This window comes from Rattus rattus, chromosome 5, assembly GCF_011064425.1.
Source record: "Rattus rattus isolate New Zealand chromosome 5, Rrattus_CSIRO_v1, whole genome shotgun sequence".
Lineage (NCBI taxonomy): Eukaryota > Metazoa > Chordata > Mammalia > Rodentia > Muridae > Rattus > Rattus rattus.
Genome location: NC_046158.1, coordinates 69978840 through 69998332, shown reverse-complemented (window position 1 = coordinate 69998332; position 19493 = coordinate 69978840).

Here is a 19493-nt window from a genome sequence, read left to right as displayed (position 1 = left end):
TCCATATAGTTCTTTCTACATTCTGCTCTAGAGAGTTCTCCAAGCTCTTTTCTCTTGCTGTACTAAAATATTCTCTGAATAGGTCATGCCTTACAGATCACAAGCCCAGTCTTTTATTCTATGTAACAATCCAGTCATTAATTTCAGGTTTCCTTTTGATTATCCTGTGAATTAATATCCTGTGCTCCCAGTCCTTTGTTCTTAGAATGCATCAAGCACATATTTTTTTTTTAACCATGGAAAAGAATTCAGAGATCTTCCTGCCTATGTTAAGCACAGATAATAAACTAGCTGGGTAGGGCCTGAACCTGAAAGTAGCATTTCTACAATTCCTGAACGTAAATTACCTCTGTCCCAGGCTGTTCTCAAACTCAGGAATCTGCCTATCTTGGTATCATTCTGAAAAGTTGGTTCACAGAGTAGTTGTGCTTGCTCATTTAGACTTGTAAAGACCTTCACAATTTATATTGCATCCTAATGTTTTGGATAGTTGAGAAATTATTTATTTTTAAACCCAAGTTTTTAAAGATTTATCTGATATCTTCAGTTTCTTTCTCCTTGCACTTGAAATTCTTGTTATGCAGGTGTTTCACTTGTTTGGTTACAGTTAAACCAAGATATTTTATATTACGTGTGGCTATTATGAAGGATGCTATTTCCCTAATTTCTTTCTCCACCCTTTTTCATTTTTGTAAAGGAGGACTAGTGATATCTTTGAGTTAGTTTTGTTTCCAGCCACTTTGTTGAAGTAGTTTATCAGATGTAGGAGTTCTCTGGTAGAACTTTGGGGGTTGCTTATGTATACTATCTTATCATCATGAACTTGGTAATACCTTGACTTCTGTCTTTCTAGTTTGTATTCCCTTGACCTACTTATTGCTCTAGCTACAATTTTAAGTACTATATGGCATAGATGGGGAGAAAGTGGGCAACCTTGTCTTGTCCCTGTGTTGGAGGAATCCATATCCAGGATCTCAAACCCTGCTACAGATCAGTAGTGATAAGACCTGCATAGTATTGGTACACTAAATAGACAGGTTGATCAATGGAATAAAATCAAAGCCCCAGATATCAACCCACATAGTTATGACAGTTGATTCTGGACAACAAAGCAAAAACTATAAAATGAAAAATAAATCATCTTCAACAAATGAATGTCTTAATGTAGAAGCCTGCAAATAGATTTCATATTTATTACCCTGTACAAATATCAAATCCAAGTGGATCAAAGACTTGAACATGGAACTGTACATACTATATAAGAAGAAAGGTAAACACATTGGTATAGGAGACAATTTTCTGAACGGAACACCAATGGCTCAGGCCTCAGATAAAGAATTGATAAACAGGATCTCATGAAACTTCAAAGTTTCCATAAGACAAAGAACATTTTCAGTAGAACAAAACAGCAGCCTATGGATTACGAAAAGGTCTTTAATAACCCTGGTTCTATCAGAGGACTTATATACAAAATACATGATGAACACAAGTAGTTAGACTCTAACAAACCAAATAACCCAATTTAAAAAAAAAATGGAGTTCAGAGAAAAACAGAGAATTCTCAACAGAGGAATTTCTAATGGCCAAGAAGCACGTGAAGAAATGTTGAACAATCTTAGTCATCAGAGAAATGCGAATCAAAACAACTTTGAAATTCCATCTAACACCAATCATTATGCCTAAGATCAACAACAGCATAGGCTGGCAAGCATGTGAAGAAAGGGAAGCACTCCTCCCTTGTTGTGGGAGTACCAACTTGTACAACCCCTCTCTGGAAATCAATTTACTTGTATGGCAGAACCTTCCCCTAATGAGTAAAGATTACTAGGGACCAATCACTGGGTGAGTATGCAGAACTTCTGGGTCAGGAAAAGGAAGAGGGAAGGCAGAAGACAGGAACACCCTTTGGGCCGGCAGAGAGATAGAGGTATAATGTAAAAAATGGGAGGCAGTTAGTTCAAGTGGATCCACCAGGTTTCAACATTAGAGGATTTTTTTACATAGTTTAGTTTAAAAAATTACAATGCTAGGTTCTGCACACAGTGATTGTGTTACCTGTTAATCCAAAACTAATATTGTGTGATGTTTTCCTTCACCCAGTGACTCTACGGGGTTCCAGAGAAAAGTATAGCAGCAGAGCAAAGAAGTTTCTTTTTGCCTTATATAGAGATGGATATAGAAATCTATAACTGATCAAACACAGAAAGCTTTTGACCTTGGACTGTCTATTCCCTGTTATTATATCTACAGCAAAATGAATACTTGGAAGACTCAAGGGACATTACCGAATAGGACTCAAAAATATTCTAACCAATAGAGGCCAGGGCATCTACCATAAGATAACATCTTCTAAATATGACAGAGAAGCTGCACCTGAAATCTCAAAAACATATTTGACTAAATAAGACTGTACAATGACAATATCAGTAGACATATTAACAGTTGATATTTTATGAAATTACCGAATTCAGAAAGGACTACAGACAATTAGTGACTGCTAGGAGAAAGTCATCGTTCCCCATTGATGAGTCTTTAATTATTGATTTAATACTGTGAAGACAGCCCTAAAATATATATATGCATGAGGAACAGTAAATGAACTGAGCTGTCTTTCTTTGTGTGTGTGTGTGTGTGTGTGTGTGTGTGTGTGTGTGTGTGTGTGTGTGTGTGTTTGTGAGTTTGTGTGAGTAGTAATAATAATTGAAGAAGAACCAGCGATAAAGATAAGAGGGAATGGGATGGACATGAGAGGAACTTGAAGAGGAAGCACATTGGATTGAAATGATGTATAATATTCACAAAAATAACAAATAATATTAAAGAATAAATAGACATTAATATAATTTAGCATATTTACTCTTAACTAAATATCAACTGGCTTTATTTGTCATGTGAAATTGTATAAGTTACTACTATGCGCATGGTTCAAATATACTCAGTATATTGCCAAGATATATTCAGCATATTGGCAAGAAACCAAAGTTCAGATTCTTAATAAAGGTTCAAACTTTCAGATAAGGTTATTTGACCAAAATATAATTAAAATATAAATGTTAAAATAGATTTTAGAAAATATTCAAATCTGAAAATTGATATAATAAACTTCTAAGTCATCTAGTATTCTGAGAAGAAAATGAAGGATAATTTTTTGTACTTTCATATGAGATAAAATAAATACAATATATTAATTAACAGGATGGTGCTATGTCAGCATTTATAAATGAATATACAAATAAAAACCTTTACCTTAGAAACTCATTACAACTGTGAGTTCACCAAAATGTGTACTATATCAAAGAAAGAAATGGAAAAATAATGAAAAATTTTAAATTAAATAAAAAAGAAAATAAAGAGGAAAAATGAAACAAAATAGAAATGATAATTCAAATCTCAAACTTTGCTGGATTCTTTCCAAAAGGCACCAAGAAGATACCCATCATAAATATCCCGGGAGTCATGGGACTGTTTAGATAGTTTATATTATCCTGATTTAACTTTGGTACATGGAATCTGTCAGGAAAATTGTCCATTTATTCCAGATTTTCCAGTTTTGTTGAATATAGGCTTTTGAAGTAAGACCTGATAATTTTTTGAAATTCCTCAGATTCTGTTGTTATGTCTCCCTTTTCCATTCTGATTTTATTTATTTGGAAACTGTCTCTGTGACCTCTGATTATTCTGGCTAAGGGACTATCTATCTTGACGATTTTCTCAGAGAATCTGTTTGTTGATTCTTTGTATAGTTCGTTTTGTTTCTACTTGGTTGATTTCATCCCTGAGTTTGAATATTTCCTGAAATGTAATCCTATTGGGTTTATTTGTTTCTTTTTGTTCTAGAGCTTTTAGGTGTGTTGTCAAGCTCCTAATGTCTGCTTTCTCCAGTTTCTTTTTGGAGGTACTTAAAACCAGATGGGTTTAATGCCGAACTCTATTAGACCTTCAAAGAAGACCTAATACCAATATGGTACTAACTATACCACAAAATAGAAACAGAAGGAACACTACCCAGTTCCTTTTATGAAGGCAAAATTATGCGTATAACTAAACCACACAAAGACCCCACAAAGAAGGACAATTTCAGACCAATTTCCCTTATGAATATCAAAGAAAAAATACTTAATAAAACTCTCAGAAACCAAATCTAAGAATACATCAAAGCAAGTATCCATCATGACCAAGTAGGTTTCATCTCCGGAATGCAGGATGGTTCAATATATGGAAATCCATGAACTTAATCCACTATGTAAATGCAAATCAAAACAATCCTGAGATTCCATACCAGTCAGAATGGGTCAGATAAAAATTCAGGCAACAGAAGATGCTAGCAATGATGCAGAGAAAGAGAAACACTCTTCCATTGTTGTTGAGATTATAAGTTGGTACAAGCACTCTGGAAATCACTCTGGAGTTTCCTAAGAAAATTGGACATTCCACTACCTGAGGACCCAACTATACCTCTCCCGGACATATACCCAAATGTTGCTCCAACAGAGAACAAAGACACATGCTCCACTATGTTCATAGCAGCCTTCTTTATAATAGCCACAAGCTGGAGAGAACCCAGATGTCCTTCAACAGAGGAATGGATTCAGAAAATGTGGTATATCTACACAATGGAGTACTACTCAGTTATGAAAAAAAATGACTTTTTGAAATTCATAGGCAAAAGGATTGAACTAAAAAATATCATCCTGAGTGAGGTAACACAATGACAGAAAACAACACACTATAATTGGATATTAGTCCAGAAGCTTGAATTACCCAAGATACAATACACAGACCTCATGAAGCTGAAGAAGAGGGATGACCAAAATGCAGCTGCTTCACTCCATCCTAAAAGAGCAACAAAAAATATTCATAGGAGGGGATATTTAAGCAAAGTTTAGAGCAGAGGCTGAAGGAATGTGCCCCATATAAATACAGCCACCAAAACTAGATAATGTTAATGAAGCTAAGAAGTGCATGCTGACAGTAACTGGATATAGATGTTTCCTGAGAGACACAACCAGAGCATGACAAATACTGAGGTTAATGCTATCAGCAAACCATTGAACTGAGAACAGGACCATGCTGGAGGAATTAGAGAAATGAATAAAAGTGCTGAAGGGCCTTACAACCCCCTAAGAAAAACAATGTCAACCAACAGAACTCCCAGAGACTAAATCACTACCCAAAGACTATAAATGTAATGACCCTTGGTTCCAACTGCATATGTAGCAGATGATGGCCTTCTATGATACCAGTGGAAGGAGAAACCCTTCATCCTTCCAAGGTTGGACCCCAGTGAAGGGGGATATAGCGGATGGGGCAGTAAGAGGGGGAGGATGGGAGGGAAACACCCTTATGGGAGAGAGGGGGGTGGATGAATTAGAGGGCTTATGGATAGGAAACCTGGAAAGTGAATGACATTTAAAATGTATATAAAGAAATATATCCAAAAACAAAACAAAACAAAACAAAACAAAAACTCAGGTTATTCCATTAGAAACTGAGGAAGCATTTGACAAAATCTGACACCCCTTCATGTTAAAAGTATTGGAAAGATCAGGAATTCGTGGCCCATACCTAAACATACTAAAAGCAATATACAGCAAGCCAATAGCCAATAGCAAACTAACTGGAGAGAAACGACACAATCGCACTAAGGTCAGGGACTACACAAGGCTGTCTGCTATCTCCCTACTTATTCAACATAGACTAGAAGTCCTAGCCAAAGCTATTAGACAACAAAAGGAGGTCAAAGGGATACAAATGGAAAGGAAAAAGTCAAAATATCACTATTTGCAGATGATATGATAGTATACTTAAGTGTCCCCAAAATTTCCACCAGAGAACTACTAAACCTGATAAACAACTTCAGCAAAGTGTCTGGGTATAAAATTAACTCAAACAAATCAGTAGCCTTCCTTTACTCAAAGTATAAACAGGCTGAGAAAGAAAGTAGGGAAATGATACCTTATACAGTATTCACAAATAACATAAAATATCTCAGTTTTACTCTATCCAAGCGAGGGAAATATCTGAATGACAAGAACTTCTAGTCTCTGAAGAAAGGGAAGATCTCAGAAGATTGAAATACCTTCCATGCAAATGGATTGACCAGATTAATATAGCAAAATGGGCCATTTTACTAAAAGCTTACTACTAAGATTCATTGTAATCCCCAACCAAATTCCAAGTCAATTCTTCATAGAGTTAGAAAGAGCAGTTTGCAAAATCATTTGGAATAACAAAAAACCCAGGAGAGTCAAAAGTATCCTCACGAATGCAAGAACTTCTGTGAGAATCTTCATCCCTGACTTCACGCTGCATTACAGAACAGCAGTGGCAAAAAACAGAATGGTATTGATAGAGAGATAGGCAGATAGATTAATAGAATCAAATAGAGGACCCATAAATGAGCCCAAATACCTTTGGTCACTTGATTTTTGACAAAGGAACCAAAATCATCCAATAGAGAAACAATAGCTATTTCAACAAATGATGCTCATTCAACTTTAGGTCAGCATGTAGAAGAAATGTCAATGACTTTGTTCTTATTACCCTGTACAAAGTTTAAGTATAAGCATATCAAGGACCTCCACATAAAATCAGATACACTCAAACTATAAAAAAGAAAAGTGGGGAAGAGCCTTGAATACATGGGCACTGGGGAAAATTTCCTGAACAAAACACCAATGGCTTATGTTTTAAGATCAGGAATCGACAAATGGGACCTCATAAATCTGCAAAGCTTCTGTAAGGCAAAGGACACTGTCATTAGGACAAAATGGTAACCAACAGATTGGGAAAATATCTTTACCAATCCTACATCCAATAGAGGGCTAATATCCAATATTTATAAGAACTCAAGAAGTTAGCCTCCAGAGAGACAAATAACCCTATTAATAAATGGGGCACAGAGCTAAACAAAGAATTCTCAGCTGAGGAATATCAAATGGCTGAGAAGTACCTAAATAAATGTTCAACATCCTTAGTCATCAGGAAAACGCAAATCAAAACAACTCTGAGATTCCACCTCATACAGATCAGAATGGCTAGGATCAAAAACTCGGGTGAGAGTAGATGCTGGCACGTATGTGGAGAAATAGAAACACTCTTCTTGTTTGTGGGATTGCAACTATCCTGGAAATCAGTCTTTTGTTTCCTCAGAAATTTGGACATAGTGCTACCTAAGTACCCAGCTATACCATTCTTGAGCATATACCCAAATGATGCTCCAACATACAACAAAGACACATGCTCTACTATGTTCATAGCAGTATTATTTATAACAGCAAGAAGCTGGAAAGAGTCCATATGCTCTTCAAAACAGGAATGGATACAGAAAATATGGTAAATCTCCACAATGGAGTACTACTCAGCTATCATGAAATTCATAGACAAATGTATGGAAGTAAAAATTATCATCCTGAGTGAGGTAAGCCAATCACAAAAAAAAAAACCCACAGATGTTATGCACTCACTGATAGTTGGACATTAGCTCAAAAGTTCAAATTACTCAAGACACAATCCACAGAACACATGAAGCTCAAGAAGGACGACTTAAGTGTGGATGCTTCAGCCTTTCTTAAAATGTCGAGCAAAAATATTCTTAGGAAGAGATATGGAGACAATGTTTGAATCAGGGACAGAAGGAATGGCCATTCAGAGTCTGCCCCAACTGGGTATCCAGCCCATTCACATATAGCAACCAAACCTAGATAATATTGATGAAGCCAAGAAGTTCATGTTCCAGGAGCCTGATATAACTGACTCAGCCAGAGTCAAATATAGAAGTGAATGCTAGGAGCAAACAAACTGTGAATGAGGTCCCCATTGGAGGACTTTGAGAAAGGATTGAAGGAGCTTAAGAGGCTTACTACCACACAAGTTCAACAATACCAACCAACCAAAGCTCCCAGAAACTAAGCAACTACTCAGAGTACATATGGATAGACCCATCGCTCCAGCTGCATATGTCGCAGAAGAGGGCCTTGATGGGCAGCAATGGAAGAAGTCCTTGATCCTGCCAAGACAGTTATAGGGGAATGGCAGGGTGGGGAGTTGGGAATAGGGTTTGGTTGGGGGGCATAAAATTCTTATAGAAGAATGGGGAAGTGGTGGGGAGAGGAGGCTTATGGACAGGAAATTGGGAAAGGGACTAACATTTGAAATGTAAATAAAAAATTCAATAAAAATTAATTAAAAAAATAAATACTCTAGGAACCTGGATTATGATTCAAGAATACAGCAGGACAATTATAAGAGAAGGTTATGCACGATGGATAAGATAGGAGAGAAATTTTTCATTAGGGAAGCATGCAGCAAGATCACAATTCCTGGATGTTGTTATAGGCACATCCTGAGTTTATAGACTCTGTTCTCAGCAGACCTATTCTTCTCACAACTGTCCTCATATCAAAGCTACAAACAGAAAGAATAGAGTCATGGCATCTTATTCTTAATATCGATATTCTTAATATTGAATGGACTTTTGTCAAGTTGATTACCGTTCCAGCAATTTAATTCACTTTTAATTTACATTAAGTGAAAATTTCTTTCATTCCATTTTTAGGACAACTTCTTTTGCTGTTTTGTGTTGGTATTTCTCGTCTACTGTTTTTGTTGTTGTTGTGCTGTATTTTGTTTGTAGTTGTTTATGTTTGTAGTTAGTTTGTCTTATTTTTAGGGTGGACTTTTGGGGGGGAGATTATTTTCTTTTGAAAGAGGGAGAGTGTTGCATGAAGTTTGAAAATAAGATATTGCTACATAGGATTGAAGAAGCTGAAGTGGTTTGCAACTCCATAGAAAGAGCAACAATTTCAACCAACCAGAACTCTGAGAGCTCCCAGGGACTAAACCATTAACCAAAGAGTACACATGGAGGGACCGGTGGCTCCAGAGGCATATGTAGCAGAGGATGGCCTTGTCTGGTATAAGTAGGGGGGGTGGGACGCTCTTGGTCCTGTGAAGGATTGATACCTCAGTGTAAGAGAATGCTAGGGCAGTGAGACAGGAATGGGTTGGTGCGTGGGTGGTTGTTTTGAGGAGCACCTTCATAGAAGCAGGGGGAGGGGTGGGATAGGGGGTTTTCAGAATGGAAAACTGGAAAGAATATTATAAATGAAAATAAACAAAATAACCAATAAAATTAAAAAGAAAAAGATGCCACCTTTTATAGGCTGAATCCCAGCAATTGTCTCCTGGCCTTCTTTATTGACAAATTAAAAACCAATTAGGGAACTAGAATTTAGTATCATAACCTCACCTTATAGGACAGAGAGCAGAGAGTGAGAACATTATTTGGGTACATAGGGATATGCAAAGAAGGTATGAGGATTTAATCTTAGAGGAAACATACTGCAAAATAAACAGAAAAAAATAAGAAAAATACTGTTTTGATTTCCTTTTGTTTCTTTGATTTTTTTTCATTATTAAAAATGGATTCTGTGCTGAAGATATGGCTCAGTGGTTAAGAGCATTGACTGTTCTTCCAGAGATCCTGAGTTCAAATCCCAGCGACCACAGGGTGGGTCACAACCATCTGTAATGGGATCTGATGCCCTCTTCTGGTGTGTCTGAAGACAGATGCAGTGTACTTATACATAATAAATAAGTAAATCTTTTAAAAATAGATTCTGTCCTCATAAAATCTATTGTGATTAGAGTTTCTGCAGCCTCTAGTCCTCACAGTCTCTTCTTGCTTCTTATCCCTTCCAGATCCATTTTTTTTCTGTCACTCAATAGAAAAGAACATGCTTATAAGAGATAATGACCAAACATGAAAAAAGAAAGCATAATTTGAAAACACAAATATTAAAGCTGAACAAGAGAACTACAAGAAAGAAAAAAATACCAAGAGCAGGCACAAGAATTTTATACACACACACACACACACACACACACACACACACACACACACACACACACACACACAAGTACTGGCACAGAACTGTGTATTTCCTGATGTTTCAGTCTGTATGAGTTCAAGTGAATATTGCTCACTTGATTCAGTTGCCCTTGTTTCCATATTGTCTTCAATTCCTTCCAGGTTTTACACTATTTCTGCCTCTTCTGCATGATTCTCTGAGTTCTGTGGGGAGGGATTTGATGGAGGCTTCTCTTTAAAGCTGTGTGTTCTAAGTTCTCTGTCTTCATAATATCTCTGTGTGGGTCTCTACACTCTTTCTCATCTGCTAAAGGAGAAAGCCTCTTTGGTGATGGTTGAATTTGACTCCCACCTATGGATTTTACCAAAATAGTATTAGTGGATATGCACTACTATTCTTTTCATTGAAGTAGCTAATTAAAGAGAGTGTTTTAAAAATGCTTATAACAAAATATCATAAGGGGTTATTTTGTTACTACTTTTTAAAAAAGTATTTGGTTTTAACTATTTCATTATCTATTCTCTAGTTCTCATTCACCCAAACAATAACATTTATGTTTCCTTCTCATGTAGTGATCCTTGACTCAAATAATTGGTGAGCTATTCCTACAATTTGTGTGCCACACGTTTCCTAGTATATCTTTAACACAGAACACATTGTATGTAAAATGTTTTATGACTTGGTATTTCTCTTTTATTATCCTGTAGATTAATTTCCCACATCAAAGACACTAGGAGTAAAGTCTCCATGTGCTCCTCAGCTTGGCATCTCCATGTTCAATGACTTGTGCTGGTGCTGTCCTCAGCAATGGGGACTTATAATTAATTTTCTGAGAGTAATTCATTGTTATGAAAAAACAGCTTGAGATACTTAGATTCATCCATCAATGGAACCCCCTTACTCAACGACTGAATACAATGCAACCTTGCCCTGCTACTAGATGACTCCTTTATCACAAGAAATGGCCAATTGAGGCTTTGTCACCTACATTATGAGGAAACATCACTAGGATCATCTTCATATATTGTAGGGAGTTTCCACTGTGCTAGGTTTCCATAACTTCCTTCAAATACCCCTAAATTCTAGCTGTCTTTCCTTTTATGCCCTCTTTCATACCTATATTTCCCTCCCCATACTTATTCATGACCTCATCATCTCCTAATATATCCATAATAAATATTCTATTTTCTGCTCCCATAGAGCTCCCTGTGCAACCCCTCATCATGCCAAATGCATTCCTCTGTACCTAATGAATCTGGTTCCATGAATTGTAGTTTGACAATTATGACAATTATGCACATATTATTTAATTACCACATTTATGTTTCTGTTTCTGTGTTACTTCCCTCAGAATGATTTGTCTTAGTTCTATACAGTTGCCTACAGATATGATGAGGTTGTTTTTTTTTTGTTTTTTTTTTTTTTTTTCAATTAGCCATAATCACGCCTCGGATAAACCTCCTTGGCTACGATACTGCCACTTTCAAAGCTAAAAGCTAGGTTTTTTTTTTTTTTTTTAACAGCTGTGTATTTCATTGTACAAAAGCATCACATTTTTATCCACTCTTCTGTTGAATGACATCTAGGTTGTTTCCAGATTCAGGCTATTCTATTTTCAATAGAGCAGTAAAACATAGGTAAGCAAGTGTGCTTGTGATAAGATGTGGCTTCATTTGGGTATATAATCAAGAGTGGTATAGGTACATCTTTAGGTAGATCAATTACCAACTTTCTTTGAAACCCCCATACTGTTTTCAACAGTCGCTGAACAAGTTTGTATTTTTACCAGGAATGGAGGACTCTTTCCCTTATTAACATCCTTAACAAAACCTATTGGTCTTATCCATTTTGACAGGTACAAGATGGATTCTTAAAGTAATTTGACTTTTAGTTTCCCAATGTTTAATGTTGATGAGAATTATTTAAGAGTTTCTCAGCAATTTGTGTTTCCTCTAAAGAGACTTTTCTGTTTAAATTTGTACCCCATTTTGAATTGGACATTTTTGTCGTTTTATATACAGTTTCATGAGTTATTTTAAGTAGTTTGGATATTAGTCCTCCATGGGAAGTACTGTTGGCAAAAATATTTTTCCTTTATGTAGGTTGTCACTTTGTGCCAATGGCAATATCATTTGCCTTTTTGAGGCTTTTAAGATTCATGAACTCCTACGAATTAATTGTTCTTACTGCCTGCTGATCTATGCTGAAGTCATTTCCTGTGCAAATCAGTTAAAGGGTGTTCCACACTTTCTTTTCTATCCTGTTTTTGAGGTACCTATTGAAGTCTGTGATCCAGTTGGACTTGTGTTTTGTGAAGGGTGAAAAATATGTATCTATTTGCATTAATTTTACATGCAGCCATCCAGTTTAATCAACATAATTTGTTGAAGACGTATTTCTTCTTCAGTGTGTATTTCTGGCATTTTTAAAATAAAATATTTTATGTATAACTGGATGTTCAATTTGATTCCATTGATGATTGTATCTGTTTTTATGCCAATATCATATAGTTTATTACAATAATTCTGTAGTATAACTTTGACAGTTATTTAACTAGTCAGGTTTGTTATAGTTACGTTGTATTTTCTTTCTTTGTTTGTTTTGCTTTTCCTTAAAAAAATTGAGACTCATCATTTCAAATTCTGTAAAGAATGGTCCAAATGTTGATGGAGATTACAGTGAATATGTAGATTGATTTGGTTTTGAACATTTGGACAATTTAGAAATACATAATTTCTAAGTTTTGAGTATTTCTTAGGATTTATTGTAATGTTACTGAATTACATTCAGGTCAAAAAGTCTTTTAAAATATTTGAAGCATGTCTCATGAGTCAAACTTTGCTGTTTCTTGGTAAATCTTCTGAGAGCCTTTGAATGAAGCATTGTTTGAGGCTGGATATTAAGAGACAGCTAACTTAATTAGTCAGTATGTAAAAATATTTTCTTTAATATTTTTCTGTATTTTACCATTAACTGTGCAGAAAGCTGAACCTGTGCCTTCCAACTTATTTTTTTTTTTACTGTCAATTCTTTGGTTTTATTGGATTTTTTTTTACTTACATATCAAATGTCATTCCCTTTCCTGGTTTCCTGTACATAAGCCCCCTTATTCCATTCCCCTACCCTTCCTCTAAAAGGGTGTTCCCCATCCCGACCCCCTAACATTTCCCAACACTGGGGGGTCCAACCTTGGAAGGAGCAAGGGTTCCTTCTTCCATTGGTACCCAACAAGGTCATCCTCTGCTACATATGCAGAAGGAGCCATGGGTGAGTCCTGTATAGACTTTGGATAGTGCTTTAGCCCCTGGGAGCTCTGGTTTGTTGGCATTGTTGTTCTTGTGAGGTTGCAAGTCCCTTCAGCTCTTTCAATTCTTTCTCTTATTCCTCCAACTGGGTCCTATTCTCAGTTCAGTGGTTTGCTGTAGCATTCACCTCTGTATTTGACATGCTCTGCTTGTGTCTCTCAGGAGACATCTATATCTGGTTACTGTCAGCATGCACTTCTTAGCTTCATCAATCTTATCTAGTTTTGGTGGCTGTATATGTGTGGGCGACATGTAGGGCAGGCTCTGAATGAGTGATCCTTCTGTCCCTGATCCCAACTTTGCTTCCATATCCCCTCCTATGAATATTTTTGTTTGCCCTTTTAAGAAGGAATGAAGCATCCACATTTTGTTCATCCTCCTTGAGCTTCATGTTGTCTGTGGATTGTTTCATGGGTAATTTGTGCTTTTGGGATAATATCCACTTATCAGTGAGTACATACCATGTGAGTTTTTCTGTGATTGGGTTACCTCACTTAGGATGATATTTTCTAGCTCCATCCATTTCCCTAGGAATTTTGTGAAATCATTTTTTTGATAGCTGAGTAAAACTCCATTTATTAAATATTCCACATTTTCTGTACCATTCCTCTGTTTAAAGGTCATCTAGGTTCTTTCCAGATTCAGGCTATTATAAATAAAGCTGCTATGAACATAGTGGTACATGTGTTCTTGTTGTATGTTGGAACATCTTTGGATTACTTGCCCAGGAGAGGTATAGCTGGGTCGTCAGGTTGTGTAATTTCCAGTTTTCTGAGGAACATCCAGATTGATTTGCAGAATGGTTGTACCAGTTTACAATCCCTCTAACAATGGAGGAATGTTCCTCTTTCTCCACCTCCTTCCCAGCATCTGTTGTCATCCAAGTTCTTGATCCTAGCCATTCTGACTGGTTTGAGGTGGAAACTGAGGGGTTGTTTTGCTTTGCATTTCCCTGGTGACTAAGGATGCTGATCATTTCTTTAGGTGCTTCTCAGGCGTTCGATATTCCTCAGCTGAGAATTTTTTGTTTAATTCTACACCCCATTTTAATAGGGTTGTTTAGCTCTTTGGAGTCTAACTTCTTGAGTTCTTTGTATATTTCAGATATTATCCATCTATCAGTTATAGGATTGGTAAAGATGTTTTCTCAATCTGTTGGTTGCCATTTTGCCCTAATAACAGGGCCCTTTGCCTTTCAGAATCTTTGCAGTACTATGAGGTCCCATTTATCAATTCTTTTTTTTCCCTCCATCTTTATTAACTCGGATGTTTCTTATTTACATTTCAATTGTTATTCCCATTACTGGTTTCTGGGCCAACATCCCCTTAACCTCTCCCCCTCCTCTTTTATATGGTGTTCCCCTCCTCTCCATAAGTCACTAATGTTTTGTTCAGAAAATTTTCCCAATGCCCCTGTGATCAAGACACTTCCCCCACTTTTTCTACTATTTTTTGAGTGTATCTGGTTTGATGTAGAGGTCCTTGATACACTTGGACTTAAGCTTCGTACAGGGCTAATAAAAAAGGATCTTCTACATGCTTACCTCCAGTTGAACCAACACCATTTGTTGAAAATGCAATCTCTATCTTTTTTCTATTAGATAGTTTTGCTTCCTTTGTGAAAGATCAAGTGGCCATAGGTTTGTGGGTTCATTTCTGGGTTTTCAATTCCATTCCACTCATCTACCTACCTGTCTCCATACCAATACCATACAGTGTTTATCACTATTACTCTGTAATATTGCTTGCGGTCAGGGATGGTGAATCCCCCAGAAGTTCTTTTGTTGTTGAGTACAGTTGTCCCTATTCTCTGTTTTTTGTTATTCCAAATGAATTTTCAAATCGTTCTTTCTAACCCTATTAAGAATTGAGTTGGAATTTTGATGAGGATTGCATTGAATCTGTAGATTGATTTTGGCAAAATTGCCCTTTTTGCTATGTTAACCCTGCCAATCCACGAGCATGGGAGGTCTTTCCATCTTCTGAGATCTTCAATTTCTTCCTTCAGAGACTTGAAGTTCTTGTGATACAGATCTTTCACTTGCTTGGTTAAAGTCACACTAAGGAATTTTTTATTATTTGCGACGATTGTAAAGGGTATCATTCACTAATTTCTTTCTCAGCATTTTAATCTTTTGTGTAGAAGAAGGCTACTGATTTGTTTGAGTTAATTTTTTACCTTGCCACTTTGCGGAAGTTGTTCACCAGGCTTAGAAGTTTTCTAGTGAAATTTTGGGATCATTTATGTATACTCTCATACCATATGCAAATAGTGATATTTTGACTTCTTCCTTTCCAATTTCTGTCCATTTGACCTCTTTTATTTTTCTGATTGCTTTGTCTAGGACATTAAATACTATATTGAGTAAGTAGGAAGAGAGTTGTGAGCCTTATCTAGCTCCTAACTTTTGTGGGATTTCTTCAAGTTTCTCTCCATTTAGTTTATGTTAGTTACTGGTTTGTTGCATTTTGCTTTTACTATATTTAAGTATATGCCTTGGATTCCTGATCGTTCCAAGACGTTTATCATGAAAAAGTATTGGATTTTGTCAAATGTTCTCCTACCATCTAATGAAATGATCATGGTTCATGGGTTTTTTTTTTATTTGAGTTTGTTTAGATAGTGAATTATGTTGATGGATTTACTTATATGGAACTATCCCTGCATCCCTGGGATGAAGCCTACTTGTTCATGATGGATGATTGTTTCGATGAGTTCTTGGATTCGGTTTGTGACATTTTGTTTTATTGAGTGTTTTTGTGTCTATATTAATAAGTGAAATTGGTCTGAGGTTCTATTTCTTTGTTGGGTCTTTATGTTGTTTAGTTATAAGTGGAATTGTGGCTTCATAGAAGGAATTTGGTAGTGCTCCATCTGTTACTATTTTGTGGAACAGTTTGGACAGTATCGGTATGAGGTCTCCTATGATGGTCTGATAGAATTCTGTGTAATACCCATCTGGCCCTTGGCTCTTTTAATAACTGCATCTATTTCTTTAGGAGTTATGGGGTTGTTTAGATGGTTTATCTGTTTCTGATTGAACTTTGGTACCTGGTATTTGTCTGGAAAATTGTTCATTTCCTCCAGATTTTCCAGTTTTATTTAATATAGGCTTTCATAGTAGGACCTGATGATTTTTTGAATTTACTCAGATTCTATGGTTATGTCTCTCTTTTAATTTCTGATTTTGTTGATTTGGATACACTATTTGTGCCCACTGGTGATTCTGGATAAGGGTTTATCTATCTTGCTGATTTTCTTAAAGAACCATCTCCTGGTTTTGTTGATTCTTTGTATAGTCCTTTTTGTTACTACTTGCTTGATTTCAGCCTTGAGTTTGATTATTCCCTGTCTTCTACTCATCTTGGATGTCTTTCCTTATTTTTGTTCTAGGGCTTTAAGGTGTGCTGTCAAGCTGCTGATGTATGCTCTCTCTTGTTTCTTTTTGCAGCCACTCAGAGCTATGAGTTTTCCTATTAGCACTGCTTTCATTGTGTCCCATAAGTTTGGGTATTTTGTGACTTCATATTCATTAAATTCTAAGAAGCCTTAAATATTTTTTATTACTTTCTTGACCAAGTTATCATTGAATAGAGTGTTGTTCAACTTCCATATATATGTGGGCTTTCTATTGTTATTATTAAGGAAGACCAGCCTTAATCCTTGGTGATGCAACAGGATGCATGGGATTATCTCTATCTTCCTGTATCTGTTGAGGCCTGTTTTGTGTCCAATTATATGGTCAAATTTGGAGAAGGTACCATGAGGTGTTGAGAAGAAAATGTATCCTTTTGTTTTAGGATGAAATGTTCTATAAGCATCTATTAAGTCTACTTGGTTCATAACTTCTATTAGTTTCTCTATGTTTTGGTTTAATTTCTGTTTCTATTATCTGTCCATTAATGAGAGTGGGGTGTTGAAATCTCCTACTGTTATTGTGTGAAGTGCAGTGTATGATTTGAGCTTTAGTAAGGTTTCTTTTTTTGAATATAGGTGCCCTAGCTTTTGGATCATAGGTATTTAGGATTGAGAATTCTTCTTGGTGGATTTTTCCTTTGATGACGCTTCCTTTCTTATCTTTTTTTGATGACTTTTCATTGAAAGCCAATTTTATTTAATATTAGAATGGCTACTGCAACTTGTTTCTTCAGACCATTTGTTTAGAAAGTTGTTTTCCAGCTTTTCACTCTGAGGTAGTGTCTGTCTTAGTCTCTGATGTGTGTTTCCTGTATAAGCAAGGTGCTGGATCCTCTTTACTTATCCAGTCTGCTAGTCTATGACTTTTTATTGGGGGAATTGAGTCCATTGATTTTTAAGGGATATTAAGGCATAGTGATTGTTGCTTCCTGTTATTTTCGTTGTTAGAGGTGGAATTATGTTTGTGAGTCTCTCTTCTTTTGGTGTCATTGCAAAAAGATTATTTTCTTGCTTTTTCTAGTATGCAGTTTCCCTCCTTTGTTGGAGTTTTCCATTGATTATCCTTAGTAGGTTAGGATTTGTAGAACTATATTGTGTAAGTTTGGTTTTGCCATTGAATATCTTGGTTTCTCCATCTGTGTTAATTGAGAGTTTTGCTTGGATACAGTAGCCTGGGCTGACATTTGTATTCTCTGAAGGTCATTATGATATCTATCCATGATCGTCTGGCTTTCATAGTCTCTTTGGGAAGTCTATTGTAATTCTTATAGGTCTGAATTTATATGTTACTTGAACTTTTCCCCTTATGCGTTTATTATTCTTCCTTTGTTTTGTGCATTTTATTTTGACTCTTATGTGATGGGAGGAATTTCTTTTCTGGTCCAATCTATTTGGAGTTCAGTAGGCTTCTTGCAGGTTTATGGGCATCTCTTTCTTTAGGTTAGGGAAGGTTTTTTTTGTTTTGTTTTTTTTCTATTATTTTGTTGAAGATATTTACTGGCTCTTTAGTTTGGGAGTCTTCATTCTCTTCTATATCTATTATCCTTAGGTTTGATCTTTCCATTGTGTCCTAGATATCCTGGCTGTTTTGGGCTAGGTGCTTTTTGCATTTTCCATTATATTTGATGGTTGTGTCATTCTTTTCTATGGCATATTTTGCTTCTGGGATTCTCTCTTCTATGTCTTGTATTTTGTTGGTGATGCTTCCATCTATGACTCCTGAAACCTTCCCTAGGTTTCTTATCTTCAGGGTTGTCTCCCTTTGTGCTTTTTATTGTTTATATTTCCATTTTTTTAATCCTGTTTTGTTCAATTCCGTCACCTGTTTGGTTGTGTTTTCCTGTAACTCTTTATGGGATTTTAGTGTTTCCTTTTTAAAGGCTTCTATTTGTTTACTTGTGTTGCCCTGTATTTATGTCCTTCCTAAAGCCCTCCATTTTCATCATCAAATGTGATTTTATATCTAAATCTTGCTTTTCTGTTGTGATGGATAGCCAGTATTTGCTTTGGTGGGAGAGCTGTGCTCTGATGATGCAAAGTAGTCTTGTTTTTTGTTGCTTAGATTCCTGAGCTTATCTCTCACCATCTGGTTGTCTCTGGTGTTAGTATGCCTTGCTGCCTCTGACAGTGGCTTCATCCTTCTATAGGCCTGTATGTCAGCACTGCTGTAGACCGGTTTTCTTTCAGCCTTATCTGGGAACAGAGAGCTCTGCTTTCAGGTGTGAAGGCACTCCGGCAAATGGGTTTTCAACTTATAACTCAGGCAGAAATCCGAAGAGTCCTGCTCATGACTTCGCCTAGGTCCCTCTGTCCATTGGGCACAGATGGCACTAGGCAATTTCCTCTTGGGTCGGAAATGTGGGCAGATAGTATTATCCTCTGAGTTCTCAGAAGTGTCTGCACTTCTGAGGGTCCAGTTTTCTCCCTTATGGGATTTGGGAGCAGGGAGATGTGTGACGGGTTCAGTTCAGTTCTGCGTGCAGGCTGGACCCAGCAGGCACCTGCCACTGAGTGCTCCTATATTCCTGTATCCAGAGGCATTATGCAGTTTTCTCTTGGGCCAGGTGGGAGAGGTGGGCAGATATGGCATACTGTCCTGTGGTCTCAGCATTGTCTGAACTTCTGACTGTTCAGCTCTCTCTCCCACAGGATTTGGGTGCAGGAAGCTGTTGGTTCAGTTCATTTCAATTCCAGGCACAGCCAGCGCCTACAAACTGTTTTACTATTAAGATTCTGCACTTATTGGTCCACTGTTCTGGACTGTTTGATTCTTTTACTACTAATGCGAATATATTATTCTTAATTTTGTCATTTTCATGTTATGTATACATAGTGTAAGGAAGTATGTGTGCTTGTTTTACATTGTCTGGGTAGACTACTGAGTGTACATTTGAAAAC